Here is a 17,590-nt window from a genome sequence, read left to right on the forward strand (position 1 = left end):
AGAGCCCTCGCCCTTCCACTGAGCTGGTTGCAAAGCACTCAGAGCCTAGGGTGAGAGACGGTCCAAAAGGAAAAGGTTCTAGAGGGCCAGAGCTGCGGGGCCATGAGATTCCATTAGCTCAGGGCTGGGCAAACTATGGCCCACGGGCCGGATCCGGCCCATCAAGGCTTTGGATCAGGCCCACGGGATTGACACCTCCATGGCGCAGCGGGGCTAAGGCAGGCTCCCTGCCTGCCCTGGCCCCGCCCCGCTCCTGGAAGCGTCCGTACCACATCCCTGTGGCTCCTGGCAGGGGCTCTGCGCGCTGCCCTCACCTGCAGGCACCGCCCCCCGCAGCTCCCATTGGCCGGGAATGGGGAACCACAGCCAATAGGAGCTTCAGGGGTGGTACCCACAGGTGTGGGCAGCGCACAGAGCCCTATGCCCTCCCCTCCCCCAGGGGCCGCAGGGATGTGGTGCAGACGCTTCTGGGAGCGGTGTGGGGCCAGGGCAGGCAGGGAGCCTTCCTTAGGCCCGCAGTGCCAAGGGGGTGGCAATCCCGCCGGCCGGATCCAAAGCCCTAATGGGCCGGATCCAGCCTGCAGGCCATAGTTTGCCCACCCCTGCTGCAGACAGATTCTTCTTCTACCCCAAAGCCCAGAGTAGCAGCAGAGTGAGTTTCAATGCCAGACTTTCTGGCTGGCCCTAAAGCAGCAGATGCTTCCTTGGGCCACCCCAGATTAATAGGCTTACCTACCCCAGAGCAATTAGACACAATTAACAGAGTGGCTCCATCCTAATGTGGTTCTCCTTCCCCATCCCCAGCCTGGCTTAGCTCCCTGAATGCTGCGGGTCAACCGCCCACCCCTCCAAAAGCAAGGCAGCAGAGTAGGAACTGCCTTGCTTCCATTGAGCCACATTTGTTGCACAGGTAGCCATGTGCGTTTCCTTCATTCTTTGGGCTTGGAGAGCACATAGGTGGATTCCCCTGGATGGAAAGGCATGGCCAAGACCAGCTCATCTACCTAATAAGGAGTCAATTAATGTATGTTCTGAAGCAACCCAGCATGTCGGTGTTCTGTCCTGTCTCCTTCATTCTCCTGCAATGATGGAGGTGACAGGAACTGGCTCCTCTGTGCCTGGGAATTATTTCTGATCCCGGTAGAGGGAAATGTCACTTTGGAAGCTAACGAGCTAACCTGCCCTGCTGAGTGTCTAGCAAGGACACCCGGAGGCAGGTCCTGCTCTAACACAGCCCATTCCTCGCAGACACATTGTGCAGCCCTGCTTGTTTAACAGGAGCAACAAAATAAATAGAACAGAGCAAAATGTCCCCCTGCTGGGCTGCAACCTCCTTGCCCTGGCCCCAAGAGCCTAGGGCCAGCCTGGGGCACAGGAGGGTGCAGATGACTTCTTGGGTCCTGTGTTTACTTGCCATACGGAAGCCGGCTTGCATCTCCCATTGAGCAGCGGGATGGGAGAAGGCAGGCGTCTCACTGCCCTACCTCCCATTCTTCCCATGCAGTCTCACATGCACACGGACACCAGTCCCTGAGTGTGCGATGGTATTTCTAGAGCTTCCCCTGCCAGTGTGCCCAGGACACTGCCCGGTTAAAATGTCAACATGGACAACCTGTGAGTGGGTAGGATGAGGCAGTGCTCCAGTGGAAGCTACTTCCACCCCTTAGTGGCTGCAGTGTACTCAGCAGCAGGGCCTAGGGAGGTGCTGGGTCTGATTCGCCATCACCCTGTGTCACAGAATCCACTCACTGCTAGTGGTGCCTCCTCCTGGCTACCCTGGGAATTAGCTCTGCCAGGCACTGCACCCTCTTCTGGTGGTGTCTCCCCCTGTCCTATCTCACCCTGCAGCCCCTCTTGTTCTAGGATCTGCAGCCTCCTCTTTGTGACTCGGCTCTCCAGCCGGGTCACCACATGCGGTCCCCTTCCAGGGGTAGCAAAGTCCCACTGGATGAAATGGCAGTCTTCCCTTCACAGCTCTGACCATGCCACTCCTCCAGTGGCTGGCAGGGGAACCTGGGCCCACCCGCCCTCTACCCTGGGTTCTAGCCCAGGGATCCTACCTCTAGCAACAGTGGCCTGCTCACTCCCAGGCCATGTTGCTCTTCCTCTGGACTCCTTCCTACTTCACAGCCCCCCTCCCCCTGGGTTTGCCAGTCCAGGTTCCCCTCTCTCAGGAGTGACTTCCTGCCCTTTCCCAGTAGCTGCTCCCCGACCTCCCCATCTGATGCCAGCTTCCTGGCTTTAGAGGCCCTGCCTGTTCCTGGCCAGTTGAACCTGCTTGTGATCCCTGGCTCTTCCTCCAAGTGCAGCCTCTGGAGTTAATAGTCCTGCCTGGCCACCTGAACCCACTCCAGTCCTGTGGGGTGGACACCACATCGCACCCTGCTACCATTTACACTCGTGCAAAGTGACTTTAACCCCCACCTCAGAGCAGGAGTATTTGACACCCTCGCTGCACTGGTGCCAATGTCTGCACCAGATGCAGGGCGACGGATAACTAGAGCCCCTGCATGGCAACACGAGGCAGCCCAGACGGCATGAACTGGCAAGCCAGAGGGCACCACAGCATCTGGCTGTGTCCAGCAGCCTCCGTAAACAATCCTTTTACACCCATTCCACGACTCACTCTGCAGTAGTCACCAAACACGGGCCCGGCGCCCGCTGGCTTAACAGTGAAGGGTGGCAGAGCCCAGAGCACCAAAAGGAGGAGTGATGCCAGCTCACTGCTAGTGGGGCTGGCATCTGTCTATTGGGGTTGGCATCTGCCCCATATCATCAGTATGTGCTCAGTGAGGCCAGCGTCTGCCCCACAGCATCAGCATCTGACCAATGGGGCCAGTATCCATCCAGTGGGGCTAGTGTCTGCTCCACACCACCAGCATCTGCCCGGTGGGGCTGGCGTCTGCCCATTGCCAGCGCCGGGCTGGCCAGCGCCTGGTGGCGGTGCTCCCTCTGCCCCCGTCATGTCAGCGGGGCTCGGCACTCCAGGAGCCGGGCTGTGTGGCAGAAGGGGGTCAGGGCCCCCTGGGCAGTTGGGGCTCTGGGTGGTACCGCGGCCCCCAGCCACAAACGCCCACCCCAGGCGCTGTGCTGGGGCCATGGCAGCTCCATGGGGAAGGAGTTCTGCTCTTCCCCACACCGCCCCCCTTCCTCCTGCCCCTGTTGCTATGGAGAGTGGCTGAGGCCTGCAGCTCACTGACCTGCCAAGGCTGTTTCCCAGGAGCGGGAGGAGGCAGGGCCAGGCCAGCCCGGCTGGAGCTGCCATTGGCGGCGCCAGGCACGTGAGCCACATTGGAATGCTAATGAATTATGGCATTTTTCTCCCCTGCTCGGCTGTCTGACGGGGAGAGGCAGCAGGAGAGCAGGGCACCGCCAGGCGCCCACTGGTAGGCGACGAGGCGTGGGAGCCAGGGAGCAGCTGCAGGGCCCGGGCACGCTGGCTCAGGCTGAGCTCTGCTGGCTTCAGGCCCCTGGCCTAGGGGAGCCCAGCCAGAGCCCACTCTACACACAAGCACCTTCAGCTTAACCCTTCGGGGGCCAGACTGTCATGGCTGGTGGGAGCAGCACGCCGAGCTGCTTGGCACATGCCCTGCACACGCGCAGGCGGCAGGTATGTACCGCGGGGCCTTGGCCCGGGCAGCGGGCTTCGCACCTCCCGCTGGCCTTCCAAGAACAGCAGGCTGGGTGTGCGGAGTTGTCTGGGCCCAGGGTGTGGAAGGGAGCAGTGTCCGGTGGTTAGAGAAGGCAGCTGGGAGTCAGGACTCGTGGTTCTTGTCACTGAGTCGCTGCCTTGCTGCCTTGCTCTGTGCCTCAGTTTATCTGCTTGTTAAATGGGGGTGATCATTCTCATCCAGCTTTGTAAGGCACCTTGAGATGTTTAAATGAAATGCACCAGATAAATGAAAAGGGTGGCTATTACTAGCTACTGTAAGTAGCCACCAAAGGGACCTGTGAGGTGTCTGTCACCTAATTAAGACCGGCCTGTAATTAAAGGCTGAACATAATTATAGTGGGAATGTTTGTGGCACCTTAAAGCAGTGACCTAGGACAGGGGCATGCCTCCTGGAGGGGCGTTCGCTCAAACTCATTCCTCTGGACTGTGTGCTGGCTGATCCCTGACTCCTGTCCCTGGCTGCAAAGGGTTAATGTTTAATCCTGTCTCTTGGTGCCCTTTCTCTGCTGCCCTCCCTTCCCCATATGGCGTCTGCAAGGACCATGCCATGGGGACAACCCCGGCTCCGTGGCGGTTGCCGGTGAGGGAAAGGCTGGCCGTGACTGTCTGATGGCTCCGCTGAGAGCCCTGTGGAACATTTCACTTTGATCCCCCAGTGCTGCTGGTGCAGGCTCAGAACCGATGGCAGAGGGAATTTTTGTGGCTCTGGGGTTGATAGTCGTTTGTTGTGTCTCCACGTGCTCTTGGTGGAGATAACCCAATCCTGGATTCTCCCGTCCACTCGCCTTGGCCCAGCATCTGTCCCGGGTACTCAGCTGGTGAAACCCTGGTGTGGATCCCCATGGCTTGAGGAGCACAGATCTGCCTTGTGATAACAGGGGACAGGTCTGCCCGCGGTGCCCCTTGTGTGCCAAGAACAGGCATCAAGCTGTGGTTACTGGGCATTCCCAGCAAAGTGCTGATAGATTACACAGCTCATTCCTTGAATGACCCTTCTCCACATGGCTCTTCGGTCCCTGGTCTGCCTGCCACTAGCCCACTGGGGCAGCTTGATGGGTTTGCTTTGTGGCAGCCTGTTATGGCACAGACCCAGGGGCAATCAGCCGGTGTGTTCATAGCTGACCTTAGACATCTCAAGGGCTCTGCCCCTCCCCCTGCCCTAGGACCCTGCGGATCTGTTACAGCTGTTTGCTGGATGAGCTACTCTGTGGATCACAGGTGACGGATTCCTACCTTGACTTGTAGCATTCTCCACCTGCCTTACCTGATGATGGTATCGGCAGGGTGCTCCAGGCCAGCTCTAGGGCATAGCCTGGGTTTGGGCCCGTCCTATGCGTGGATCTACTTAGAGCAAAACACTGGAGGAAAGAGAAAACTAAGTGGCTGGTTTCCTTACAATGCCCATTCTCTGCCACTCCTCGCTCTGGGTATCTCCATTCACACTTGGGCTAGGAATGTCACTACTGAGCACAGGCCTGGGTATCCAGTGCTGTGGGATCTGTTCCCAGCCCTGTGATTCCCTTCACCTCACTGGGCCCCAGCTTCGGCATCCATGAAGTGAAGTTAGTGACACTCACCCATATGGCAGCAGGGGCTGCGAGGCTGAATTAATTCATGTCTGGGCCCATAGAACTGCTCTGTTGCTGTTTCATTCTGTATCGGTTTCTTGCTTCCTGGGACTGGAGGAATGCTGGCCCAGCAAAAGCCAGAACACAACTCTTAGACATAATGCTGAGCAGCGACAAAGAGCAGGATGGGATGTGCCTGCAGCTTGCTGGATGGCTGGAAGTAACAGCTAGAGTGCCCCGCTTTGAGGACATATTTCCTGTTGTGCATGGCTTTACTTGCGTTCAAGAGAGTAGATCCCTGGGGCTCTCGTAATCTCCACTCGGTTCTTCACAGCGTGGAAACCTCAGGCCAAATCCTCCAGTCTGGAGCCTCACTGAAGTTCGTGGGAGCTTTGCCTGGGAAAGGATTGAGGGATCAAACTTGCACTCATTGGGGTTGATGGCAAAACTCATATGGACTTCAACATCAACAGAATCTGTTCTGGAGCACAGGCTGGAGGATCAGGCCCTCAAGGTTGGAGGAGGCAGAGGCACTGAATGAACCTGTGTTATGGTTGCGCCCGGAGACTGATGTTGACTGAAGGTTCCAAGATCTGGCTTGGATAAACAAGGTCTTTGGATCCTCTTTGGGCTGAACAGAGGCCAAGTCCAGAGCCTTTCTCCTGGTTTTTCCACTGAGATCCGAAAGCTGATTTCGAGGAGGTGATTTGCAAAATCCTTTCTGGTTAAAGCTCTGAGCACCAGACAGACAGCCTGGGATGTGATCGCAGGCAGGACCCCAGTCTGCGAGCTAGGGCAGGGCAGGGCATTCCCAGCTGAGAGCTCACGTCCCTGCTGGCCAAGCAATGCTCAAGTTGGTTGACCTTCAGGCTCTGTGTAAGGCATGTCCACTCCAGAGTCTCACCTGCTTGCCTGGCAGGTTAAGAAGCTGGACCGTGTGTGTCAGCAGCTTTTTACAATAAAGAATCCTGTGTGGGGGATAAGCTGACCGGGCTGAGCGCACAGGTCTGCTTGGAATGGAGGATGGTGTGGAATACGGATGTTGGAGCAGGTAGCTCCATCCTCAGGACAATGAATATCACGCCCTGGGATAGGCGACATGCTCCAGGGGAAAACACAGGGCCAGAGCCATGGTTCGGCCTTACGGTGTGAGCTATGGAGATGCTGTGTGTCTGTCTGCAAGGTTGAAGCCGGTTTCTCTGTGGAGTCAGTGAGAGTGGAAGGGATGAGTGGCATGGCATGGCATGGCAAGCTAGTGTTTCTCTTACACAACCTCAGCTGGTTGCTAGTGACTCTTTGGCACTGCAGCTGTGCCACTGTAGCATTGTAGCGTAGACGCTTCCTCCGTCCAGAAGGGGGGTTTCACCAATGTAGTTAATCCACCTCCCTGAGAGGCAGTACCTAGGTTGATGGAAGAATTTTTCCATTGGTCTAAATGCATCTACATCAGCGGTTAAGTCAGCACATGACTTTTGTCATAGCCTGGAGTAATGTAGCTAGGTCAGTGTAATTTGTAGGTGTAGACTTGGCCTTATTGCACAAGGAGGAAGGATGGCCAAGTGGTTTGGGCAGCAGCACAGGACTTAGGAGAACTGCGTTCAAGTCCTTGTTCTTCTGTAGACTCCTTGTGTGAGCAGGGGCAAGCCAGCTAGGCCCAGCTGATTTCAATAAGAGCTGGGTGCCTCCCCAGGATCTGGGCCATAGCATCTGGGTGCTTCAGTTCAGCAGCTGTAAAGTGGAGATAATGGCTCTGTGGAGCTGGCTAGGGAAAGTGCTCAGATACTCAGGTGGTAGGTGCCCTGTAAGTACTATGGAGAGGGATAAGAGCTAACTTGTAAAGCTAATGCTTTTCATTCACAGAGCTCCAAGTTCATCAATATCATTAGCCCCATTTTACAGATGGAGAAACTGAGAGCGAGAGAGAGGGGGGAGGAACATGCCCACAGCTGTACAACCCATCAGTGGTAGAACTGGTCCCTCAGCTAATGCCAGAGCTCTAGACCACAGTGAGGGGAGGATCTTCGGCAGCTAACGGCAACCCAGGAAGGGTTTCTCAGGTTGCTTTCCTAGAAACTAAACAGTGCTAACGAAAAGCTTATGGTTTGAGTATAAAAATGTAGAGCAGGAAAAGACCCGGAGGAAGGGGCTGCTGGGTTTGGTTCTGCTGGGGCCCCTGGCAAAGGAAGGAAGCAGCGTCAAAAGATTGCCACAAAATTATTTTTCTCATGGTACATTTGAGTAGCATTCAAATGGCGGACTGGGGGCCCAAGCCTGCGAGGTGCTCTGCACCCTTAGCTCCCATTGACTTTGGAGGTGAAAGGACATTCAGCACTGGGCCCATGCAGCAAATACTGGAATGGGCTGATCATACTATCCAGCTTTTTTAATACATCTGAGTGCAAGTCTATGGCCTGGAATTACACTGTCAGGATGTACCTGGAAAGAGTGAGAAGGCCTGGGACCATCCGTGTGCCTGATCTTTGCCATTGTTCCTTTAGGGTCTTGACAATTGCTGAAGCACTAATGAGACTTTACCTGTGATCTGAATCTTTTTCTGTTGCTTCTAAAGTTTCTTCTCTGAGAAGCGGCAATGAAAGAGAGAGAACTTTATTGAGAAGGCTTTGATAAAATGCAGGAGCGAAATTCAATAGCTGGAGTCTTGGAAAGCTGGCGTTTGTGCCTGCTGATGAATACAAACCTGCAGCATGCAAGTAGTGATAATACCTAGCTCTTATCTAGCACTTTTCAGCCCTAAAGCTCGGAGCAGGTCAGTATCACTATCTCCACTTTACAGGTGGGGAAACCAAGGCACAGAGCAGTGCTGTGACTGACCCAAGATCATCCAGTGGCAGAGCCAGGAATATAAACCAGCCCTCCTGAATCTCAGCCCAGGGCCCACTGGTTTCCCCCATGTCTCCAATGTGGAAATTAGGGTTGGGAACCTAATTTCTTCCAGAAAAAAGATTCTGCAGCTCAGAAGAAAAAAACATTGATTGACATGAGTGAGTGTTCCTGCTCCGTGACTGAATGAATCAGCTCAAACTCATGTGGAAAAGTTCTATAGCACGTTTAAAGCAATAGGTCTATAGCCATCTAATGAGATTGATAGAAATTGTTCTAGGAAACCTACGGGATTTAATAGAAAATGAGATCCTGCCTATAGCCATTCTATAGAATTCTAGAGCAGGAATAGAATTCTCTAGCATGGTATAGAAAACGTGATCATTGTCTGTTAAAAATCTATGGGTCAGATCAGCTGAAGAGCAGCTTTTTCCATCATTTTTTTTTGGGCCATGCTAGAGAATTCTATCCCGGCTCCAGAATTCTACATTATGGTTTAAATTCCTATAGACAGGACTCATTACCTAGCTCTTTAGATGCTCCATGTGGACTGCAATGACTCTGTGCAGTTAACTAGTAAATTGGAGGGGTTGTTGATTCACCTCTAAATTACCTGGAGCCTGGATAAAAAGAGAAAAGCCTAATTAGCCCACCAGTTCCTAGAAGGCTTGGATCAGTTCTTCTTTTACCTGCCTGGACTTACCCAGCCACTCAATAGAGACTAGGCAGCTCTTGTAATTAATAGAGCCAATCCTCAACCTTACAGAGCTAATCCTCAACTGCAGTGACAATTCTGAGATAATTACTGAATGGCCAGAGCCCAGCACTCCCTTCATGTGGATAAGGAACTGGTTAAAGGGGAGACTGCAGCGGGTCGTATTGAAAGGTGATCTGTCGGGTTGGAGGGAGGTTACCAGTGGAGTTCCTCAAGGTTCGGTTTTGGGTCCGATCTTATTCAATGTATTTATCACTGACCTCGGAACCAAAAGTAGGAGTGGGCTGTTAAAGTTTGCAGATGACACGAAGTTGGGAGGTATTGCCAATTCGGAGAAGGATCGGGATATCCTCCAGGGAGATTTGGATGACCTTGTAAACTGGAGTATTAGTAATAGGATGAAATTCAATAGTGAGAAATGTAAGGTTATGCATTTAGGGATGACTAACAGGAATTTTAGTTATAAGCTGGGGATGCACCAGTTGGAAGTAACGGAAGAGGAGAAGGACCTCGGAGTCCTGGTTGATCGCAGGATGACTATGAGTCGGCAATGTGATGTGGCCGTTAAAAAAGCTAATGCGGTCTTGGGATGCATTAGGTGAGGTATTTCTAGTAGAGATAAGGAGGTGCTAGTCCCGTTATACAAGGCGTTGGTGAGACCTCATTTGGAGTACTGTGTGCAGTTTTGGTCTCCCATGTTTAAGAAGGATGAATTCAAACTGGAACGGGTACAAAGAAGGGCCACTAGAATGATCTGAGGAATGGAAAGCCTGTCGTATGAAAGGAGACTTGAGGAGCTCGGTTTGTTTTCCTTAACCAAAAGAAGGTTGAGAGTAGATATGATTGCTCCCTTTAAATATATCAGAGGGATAAATACCAGGGAGGGAGAGGAATTATTTCAGCTCAGTACTAATGTGGACACGAGAACAAATGGATATAAATTGGCAGTCGGGAAGTTTAGGCTTGAAATTAGACGAAGGTTTCTAACCATCAGGGGAGTGAAATTCTGGAACAGCCTACCCAGGGAAACAGTGGGGGCGAAGGACCTCTCTGGCTTTAAGATTAAGCTTGATAAGTTTATGGAGGGAATGGTTTGATAGGATAACATGATTTAGTCAATAGGTCAATAACGTGCGACCACTGGTAATTAGTACCGAGGGTCAATGTTGGGATATTGAAAGTCTTTTTCCTGAGTGTCTGGCTGGAGAGTCTTGCCCGCATGCTCGGGGTTCAGCTGATCGCCATATTTGGGGTCGGGAAGGAATTTTCCTCCAGGGTAGATTGGCAGTGGCCCTGGAGGTTTTTTGCCTTCCTCCGCAGCATGGGGCAGGGGTCGCTTGATGGAGGATTATCTGCTACTTGAAGTCTTTAAATCAGGATTTGGGGACTTCAACAGCTGAGTCAAGGGAGAGAATTATTTCAGGAGTGGGTGGGTCAGCTTTTGTGGCCTGCATCTTGCGGGAGGTCAGACTAGATGATCATAATGGTCCCTTCTGATCTTAAGTTCTATGATTCTATGATTCTATGAATTGCACTCTCTGTGTAATGTGCAGTGCTCTTCTATGGCCGGCAGCCATGCTACCTTTGGGGTGTGATATCGCTGGGCCTGAGGGCTTGTCTACACTGGCACGTTACAGCGCTGCAACTTGCTCGCTCAGGGGTGTGAAAAAACACCCCTGAGCGCTGCAAGTTTCAGCTGCAAAGCAGCAGTGTAGACAGTGCACCAGCGCTGGGAGCCGGCAGCTACACCCTTCGTAGAGGTGGGTTTTTAGAGCTCTCTCCCAGCGCTCTGCCACAACCACCCAAACCACATTAAAGCACTTTAACGTTGTCAGTGTAGACTAGCCCTCATAAACCAGGTAGCATCAGGCCTGATCAAAATCTCTAAGGGAAACCTAAATGTTGTAGGAGCTGGTGTTAGGGATTAATTGCTGAATGCTTGTACTTCTGAGGCAGAAATGCCCCACGGGCTATTGGGAGAGCTGAGATATAAAATCATGGCCTGCCCACTTGTGTCTTTGTGTAACACGGACAGACCCTGCTTGTCCGGATCGAAACTGGGACCTTCAGAGGTTAGTGCATGAGCCTCTATTGTGTGAGCTAAAAGCCAGCTGCTTGGTAACTAAGGCTGTAGAGCAGACTCATAATATCTCTCTTTTTCTAAGTGCCACTAGATGGGTCAGAACACCACACCCAGAAGGTGTGTGGGTTACATTTGCACATCTCCTGGTACCTCTTGTAAGACTTTGTGGTATCTTGGACAGGTACATTCTACCCGGAACTTAGGTTCTGTCTGCCATGTCAATTGGACACAGTATTCTTCACTTCCTGTCCTCAGCTTGGGTCGTGTTACTGCGTGCTTTTAACGGCTGGTACTTTCCACTTCAGCAATGAGTGTATGCACTGGGCCAGGTTCTCCATTGCCCTGCACAGATGCAGCTTGCATTGTCATCATGCCAGTGCAATGGGTGGGAAGCTCTGGAAGACCAGACAGTCAGATTTTGCACTTGACTTGCCAAGATTCAGATTCACAGGTTATCAAACGCCCTGGGACCCTTCAGGGTGAAGGATGCTGTAGAAATATCAGCTCTTGTGACTGGTTATTCAGAGATTCCAAGGCCAAAAGGAACTGCTGTGATCATCTTATCTGACCTCCTGCATAGCCGAGTCTAGAGAGCTTCCCCACAGTAATCCCTAGAGCAGAGCTTGAGAAAACACCCAATGTGGAGTTAAAAATTGACAGTGATGGAGAATCTAGCATGGCCCTGGTAAGTTGTTCCGGTAACCACTGGATGAGAACCATGTACCCTCCCTGTTAAAATGTGCGCCTTGTTGTCAGTCTGACAATTTGTCCAGCTTCAACTTCCAGCCATTGGCTTGTGTTGGACCTTCCTCTGCTAGACGGAAGAGCCTGTTCTGCTCCCTGTGTAAATACTTGTAGATGGAGATCAAGTCAGGCCTTCTCCTTCTCTTTACTAAGTGAAACAGCTGGAGCCCCAGACTCTGCTAATGGTGCCATGTCAGCCCTTTGAGGCAGAGGCAGCTCTTTGTCTCTCCAGTCTGCAGCTTTGGGGCCTTGTTAGATGATCAAGTTGCAGCAGAGGCCAGGGTGGTGCTTTCCAGCAGGATCCAGCAACAAGACTGAGGCCTCTTTTCCAGAGTCAGACCGTGTTACCATTATCTGTGGAGCTGATGGCTCGACATGGGGCTGCAGCCAAAATCCAGTCAGAGTAGAATGCATCTGGCCATCCCAGGACCTCAGTGCACTGTGACCTGTATTGGCAGCCTGGGGGTCTCTGGGTGGCTTAGGATCTCAGGTCAAGAGTGAGCTGGTTCCCCACTGCCATTTTGTAACCAGTGGAGGGGTTCCCTTGGGAGGGGAGGGGCTGCTGGCACAGCATCCCATGCATGAAAGCCTCTTCCTCTGAATCCTGGGTGCCAACCCACTGGAATCTTCGGCCCTTTGTGCCTGCTGCAGGGCTTCTCCTTCCCTGTGAGAGCCGGGGGAGGCTGCAGTGGGAGGGAGGGCCGTCCTTTTTGGCACAGCTGATTGGTGTGGTTTTGCCATAGGGGTGTGGCTGAATCTGGTCTCTGCAGTTGCAATGAGTGGCTGTGAAAGTGCTCTGAGCTGATGTTCTAGCTCTGAGAGCTGTTGGGCAGGGCCTTTTTTTTAACAAATCTAAAGGCTGGAGGAAGGCTGGCCCAGTGGCTGACGCACTAGCCTGAGCTGCTAGGAAGAGGTGAGCTCTGCCCCAGACTCCCTGTGTGCCCTTGGGCAACTCATTGCAGCTCCATGCCTCAGTTTCCCATCTGTGCAATGGGGCTAATAGGCTTAGCTCACAGGGGTGTTGGAGGATTAATGCTTTAAGGATTGTGAGATGCTCCGACACAGCGGTGATGGTGGCCATGGGAGTACCTGAGAGAGGGGAAATGCAGGATTTCAGCGCTGCTCCTGAGACCTGGGCAGGCAGAGCCCTCAGAACCCCAGGGCAGCTAAGAAATCACTGGAGCCAAGATTTCTAAAACTGGGGGCCTAAAGTCAGGCTCCTGTATCCTGATTGAGGCACCTAAGTAAGTGGTCCCATGTTCCACAGTGCTGAGCATCCAGCGACCTCAGTGAGGTTACTCCAGATCCCCCAGTGCATCGAGCTCAGACTCTGGCTTGCTCAAGAGGAACAGTTCCCTGCTTGAGATGTCTGCCTGGTACCAAACTGCTCTCAGCCTTTGGGAACTGGGTCAGGAGGACACTGGGCATTGCAAAGGGAGTCTGCAGAGAGGACAGGATCTGGAGTCAGTCAAATGAGCTTAACTGAAGCCTGTGTCTCTGTTTACTTCACTGCGAACCACCTGTGCTGAGGGACAGGAGCTTTGTAGTAGGGACATTCTTCCTGTTTGAGGAGAGCGGGAGGATTACTCTCGCCGATGAGAAGCAAATATATGCGAGATCTCGGCATGTCAGGGAGATGCTAATACATACAGTCAATTCCTGCTTCTTCCTTTGTATGGCTGGGGCTAAGAAACCAAAGCCCTGTGTTGCATGTACCACAAACCCATCCACCTTCTCCTGCCTGCCTCATGGCTCTCCGGCCTCCCTCTGCCCCTAAAACAGACCCATCGGGGGAACGACCCCCATCCAACTCGTGTTGGGGAATGGGAAAATGCAAAATATCCCTCCAGGAACCTTGCCCCCTTTGCCAAAATCCAGCCCCTCCCCCATCTCCTAGCATGTTGCCCCTCCCCCTTATGAGCATGGCCTATTGGAAAAGAAAAAGTGTGATGGAAAGAGAGTGAGTGCCCAGGGCACAGCCAGTGGCCCCTGGGCATGGCCTGGGGGAGCCTGCCATGCTCTCCGTGGTGCCCAGGCACCCCAAAGTCCCCTCTTGGGCTCTCCATGGTACCCGGCTGGCCAGCAGTCTCCAGGGTGCTGTCCATGGTACACGGGTCTGGTCAGTGGTGCCCTGCAGTGCTGTCCGTGGTACATAGATACAGGCTGCACCGTGGGCCTTAGTTACATGTCAGGCCATGACTCCTCGCTGTGAATGCAGCCTTCTCTGTGGCACCGTCTGTGGGACAGCAGTACAGCCCCTAGTGCTCTCCGGGGTGCATGATGCCCAGCAGCACTGTCTGTGGTGCTGTCACTGCACAGACACAAGCCACAAGGCTTTTTGTGGTATATAAGTGAAGCCTTTGGGGGTCTCCTATGGTGAGATCCAGGCCATGGTGTGCTGCTGTGTTCCACATGCTGCTCTCCAGGGGTGGGTGTGGGTGCAGCCCCTGGTGCTCTCGGGGGTATATACGTGTGCTCTCCATGGTACACAGGTGCAGTCCTGGTCTCTCTGGTGTCTCTCCTGAGCTCTCTGGCCTCACCTACCATCACTTCTGGAAATAAGGGGCTCTCAATGTTTCCACTGGAAGACCCTGACTTTGGGAGACATTAACACCTGCAGGGCTTTTCGTTATTCCTCCATCTGACGGGGAGAATGGCTGTGGTGGTGCAGCCATGTTGGTCCCAGGATATGAGCAAGACAAGGTGGAGGAGGTCATATCTTTTATTGGACATGCTTCTGTTACTGAGAGAGACAAGTTGGGGAGCTGCACAGAGCTCTGCTCTGGGGCGGGGTGAGACTGTATGTGGCTCCAAGGCTGAAATTCTTAGCAGCCTACAATTTGCGTCACTAGCCACAATGGTGCAGAACTGTCACCAGCCCAGGGTCCATAGGTACAGCTTTGTCCATGCATCAGGAGCAGGCAGTCTGGGGCTTCCTACCCTGTGTGTGCTGAGACTCCAGGTCCCATTGTTTGTGCCGGGAGCAGGAGCACATGAATATGCTTAATCTGGGAATGGCACATTCTGGGCCGTGTATCAGTAAAACAATTCCAAGGGCTGCTGCGTCCTTTGACCATTCTAGGTGTGAGCACCACCAGAGGCACAGGGACGAGTGTGCCCCAGACACTTTGATCTCCCTGCCCTTGTCTTTCCTTTCTCTTTTATTATTCTGTCGCCACCTTCTGTCTAGCTTCCCCAGTGGTGCCTGCTCTGCAAGCCCCTCCCAAAGCCATAACAGGAAGAGTCGCTCGTCTCCATGCCAGGACAGGTAGGAAGTTGCTTGATTAGATTTTGCCCTCCATTCCTCTTACCCTGGGCCTAGATCCCCAAAGGTACCTACGCACCTAACTCTCACTGACGTAAATGGGAGTTAAGAGCCTAAATATCTTTGGGGATCTGGGCCCTGCTGCCTTAGGCAGACCTATCAAATGAACTGTACATGCTGCAGGGAGTGGGCAGAGGCCTGCGCTGGGAGCTAGGATCTGGGCCTGGCCCCCCTCACTGACACTGCTGTGGGTTTGGTGTAATCTCACCAGCGCTGCCCATGCTGGTATCAGTCTGGTGCAAAGAGGCACTCAGGCAGGTCGCAGACGTGGCTGTTTGCTCAGCACTGCCTTCCCCATTCGAGGAGGGTGCAGAGGATCTTCTATCTGATGGGCAGGTGCCTAAGGGCTTTCTGAACCGTGCTGCTTGTACCAAGCTCTGTGCAGCTTTGGGGTATGTCTACATTACCCGCCGGATTGGTGGGTAGCGATCGGTTTATCGGGGATCGATATAGCGCGTCTCATCTAGACGCGCTATATCAATGCCCGAACGCGCACCGGTCGACTCCGGAACTCCACTAGGGCGAGCAGCGGTAGCGGAGTTGACAGGGGGAGCCGCGGACGTCGATCCCGTGCCGTGAGGATGGGAGGTAAGTTGAAATAAGATACTTCGACTTCAGCTACGGTATTCCCGTAGCTGAAGTTGTGTATCTCTCATCGACCCCGCCCCCTAGTGTAGACCAGGCCTACGAATCAGCCAGCAGAGCCAGGCAGCCCCTCTGGGGGGACTAGTGAACTGCAACTCTGCACAGCACTTCAGGGCAGGAAGTGAGGAAGAACCTCGACCCTTCAATGGCAGGTAGAGTGTTAGGTCAGAAACGGGTTGTAATGATCCAAGGTGATGTTCCCCTGGTGTTATGCGGATCGGTGATCTGCTAGGTCACCCCAATCCTCGACTCTGGGAGCCAGCCTGACCCTGCTCTGCTGTGAGAACCCCCACTCCTGGGCTGTTCATGCACAGCCTCTGGCATGGAAGCTGCTACTTGGATTGTGCAACCGAATGACACTAGCCAATATCTCCAGCCCCAGACACAACCCTAGGAACCTCCGTCTTGCTGTGTCCAGTTATGCCCGCTGGACGCTGCAAGTTAGAATCATAGATTATTAGGGTTGGAAGGGACCTCAGTAGATCATCTAGTCCAACCCCCTGCTCAAAGCAGGACCAATCCCCTGACAGATTTTTGCCCCAGATCCCTAAATGGCCCCCTCAAGGATTGAACTCACAACCCTGGGTTTAACAGGCCAATGCTCAAACCACTGAGCTATACATGAAAGGGTTAGTACTGTTATACAAGGCACCGATGAGACCTCATCTGAAATACACTTCTACCTTCTGCCCTTAAAGTCTGTGAGTCTATAAGCTGTGCTTTGTGTTGCACAGACACTGATGGAGATCAGGGCCCCATCGTGCAGCACATGGCAGAGAACCTGGCTGAGATCAGCTGAGTTCGTCAATTTAACAAAGAACTTGATATGTGCCAGGCTTGTTATCCCAAGGGGAGTCTCTGACATGCTTCATACCAAACGCACTGCTTCAGGGAGAATAAACAAACAGATTTATTAACTACAAAGTCAGATTTTAAGTGATTATAAGTCAAAGCATAACAAGTTGGATTTGGTCAAATGAAATAAAAGCAAAACACATTCTAAGCTGATCTTAATGCTTTCAGTGTCCTTACAAACTTAGATGCTTCTCACCACAGACTGGCTGGCTGCCCTTCAGCCAGGCTCTCCCCTTTGATCAGCGCTTCAGTCGCTTGGTGGTCATGGTGTCTGTAGATGGAGGTGGAAGAAAGAGGAAGAGCCTGGCAAACGTCTCTCCCTTTTATCATGTTCTTTCTTCCTTCTTGGCTTTGCCCCCCCCTTCAGAGTCAGGTGAGCATCACCTCATCACAGTCCCAAACTGACCAAGGGAAAGGGGGTGACTCCCTCGAGAGTCAAAAGATCCTTTATCAGAGGGGTAGCCGTGTTAGTCTGGATCTGTAAAAGCAGCAAAGAGTCCTGTGGCACCTTATACACTAACAGACGTATTGGAGCATGAGCTTTCGTGGGTGAATACCCACTTCTTCGGATGCAAGTGGTGGAAATTTCCAGGGGCAGATGTATATAAGCAAGCAAGAAGCAAGCTAGAGATAACGAGGTTAGCTCAATCAGGGAGGATGAGGCCCTGTTCTAGCAGTTGAGGTGTGAAAACCAAGGGAGGAGAAACTGGTTCTGTAGCTGGCAAGCGATTCACAGTCTTTGTTTAATCCTGAGCTGATGGAGTCAAATTTGCAGATGAACTCAAGCTCAGCAGTTTCTCTTTGAAGTCTGGTCCTGAAGTTTTTTTTGCTGCAGGATGGCTACCTTTAAATCTGCTATTGTGTGGCCAGGGAGGTTGAAGTGTTCTACAGGTTTTTGTATATTGCCATTCCTAATATCTGATTTGTGTCCATTTATCCTTTTCCATAGGAACTGTCCAGTTTGGCCGATGTACATAGCAGAGGGGCATTGCTGGCATATGATGGCATATATTACATTATATTATATTATAGATCAACAGAGCCAGACGTGTACCCAGAAGCATCCTACTGCAAGACAAACCCAAGAAAGAAACCAACAGGACTCCACTGGCCATCACATACAGTCCCCAGCTAAAACCCC

The 17,590-nt window shown here is 52.6% G+C and overlaps 1 protein-coding gene across 1 annotated transcript in view; it reads left to right on the forward strand.

The window, feature by feature from the left end:
- Positions 1–3,321: 3,321 nt before the first annotated feature.
- The window catches only part of PHC2 (polyhomeotic homolog 2), a 142,118-nt gene continuing 127,849 nt past the window's right edge, over positions 3,322–17,590 (forward strand). The window contains exon 1 of the mRNA XM_044996337.1: positions 3,322–3,610. The gene's annotated coding sequence lies outside the window, so the exon portion shown is untranslated. The remainder of the gene's footprint in view (positions 3,611–17,590) is intronic.

The sequence above is a fragment of the Mauremys mutica genome, chromosome 21, assembly GCF_020497125.1.
Source record: "Mauremys mutica isolate MM-2020 ecotype Southern chromosome 21, ASM2049712v1, whole genome shotgun sequence".
NCBI lineage: Eukaryota > Metazoa > Chordata > Testudines > Geoemydidae > Mauremys > Mauremys mutica.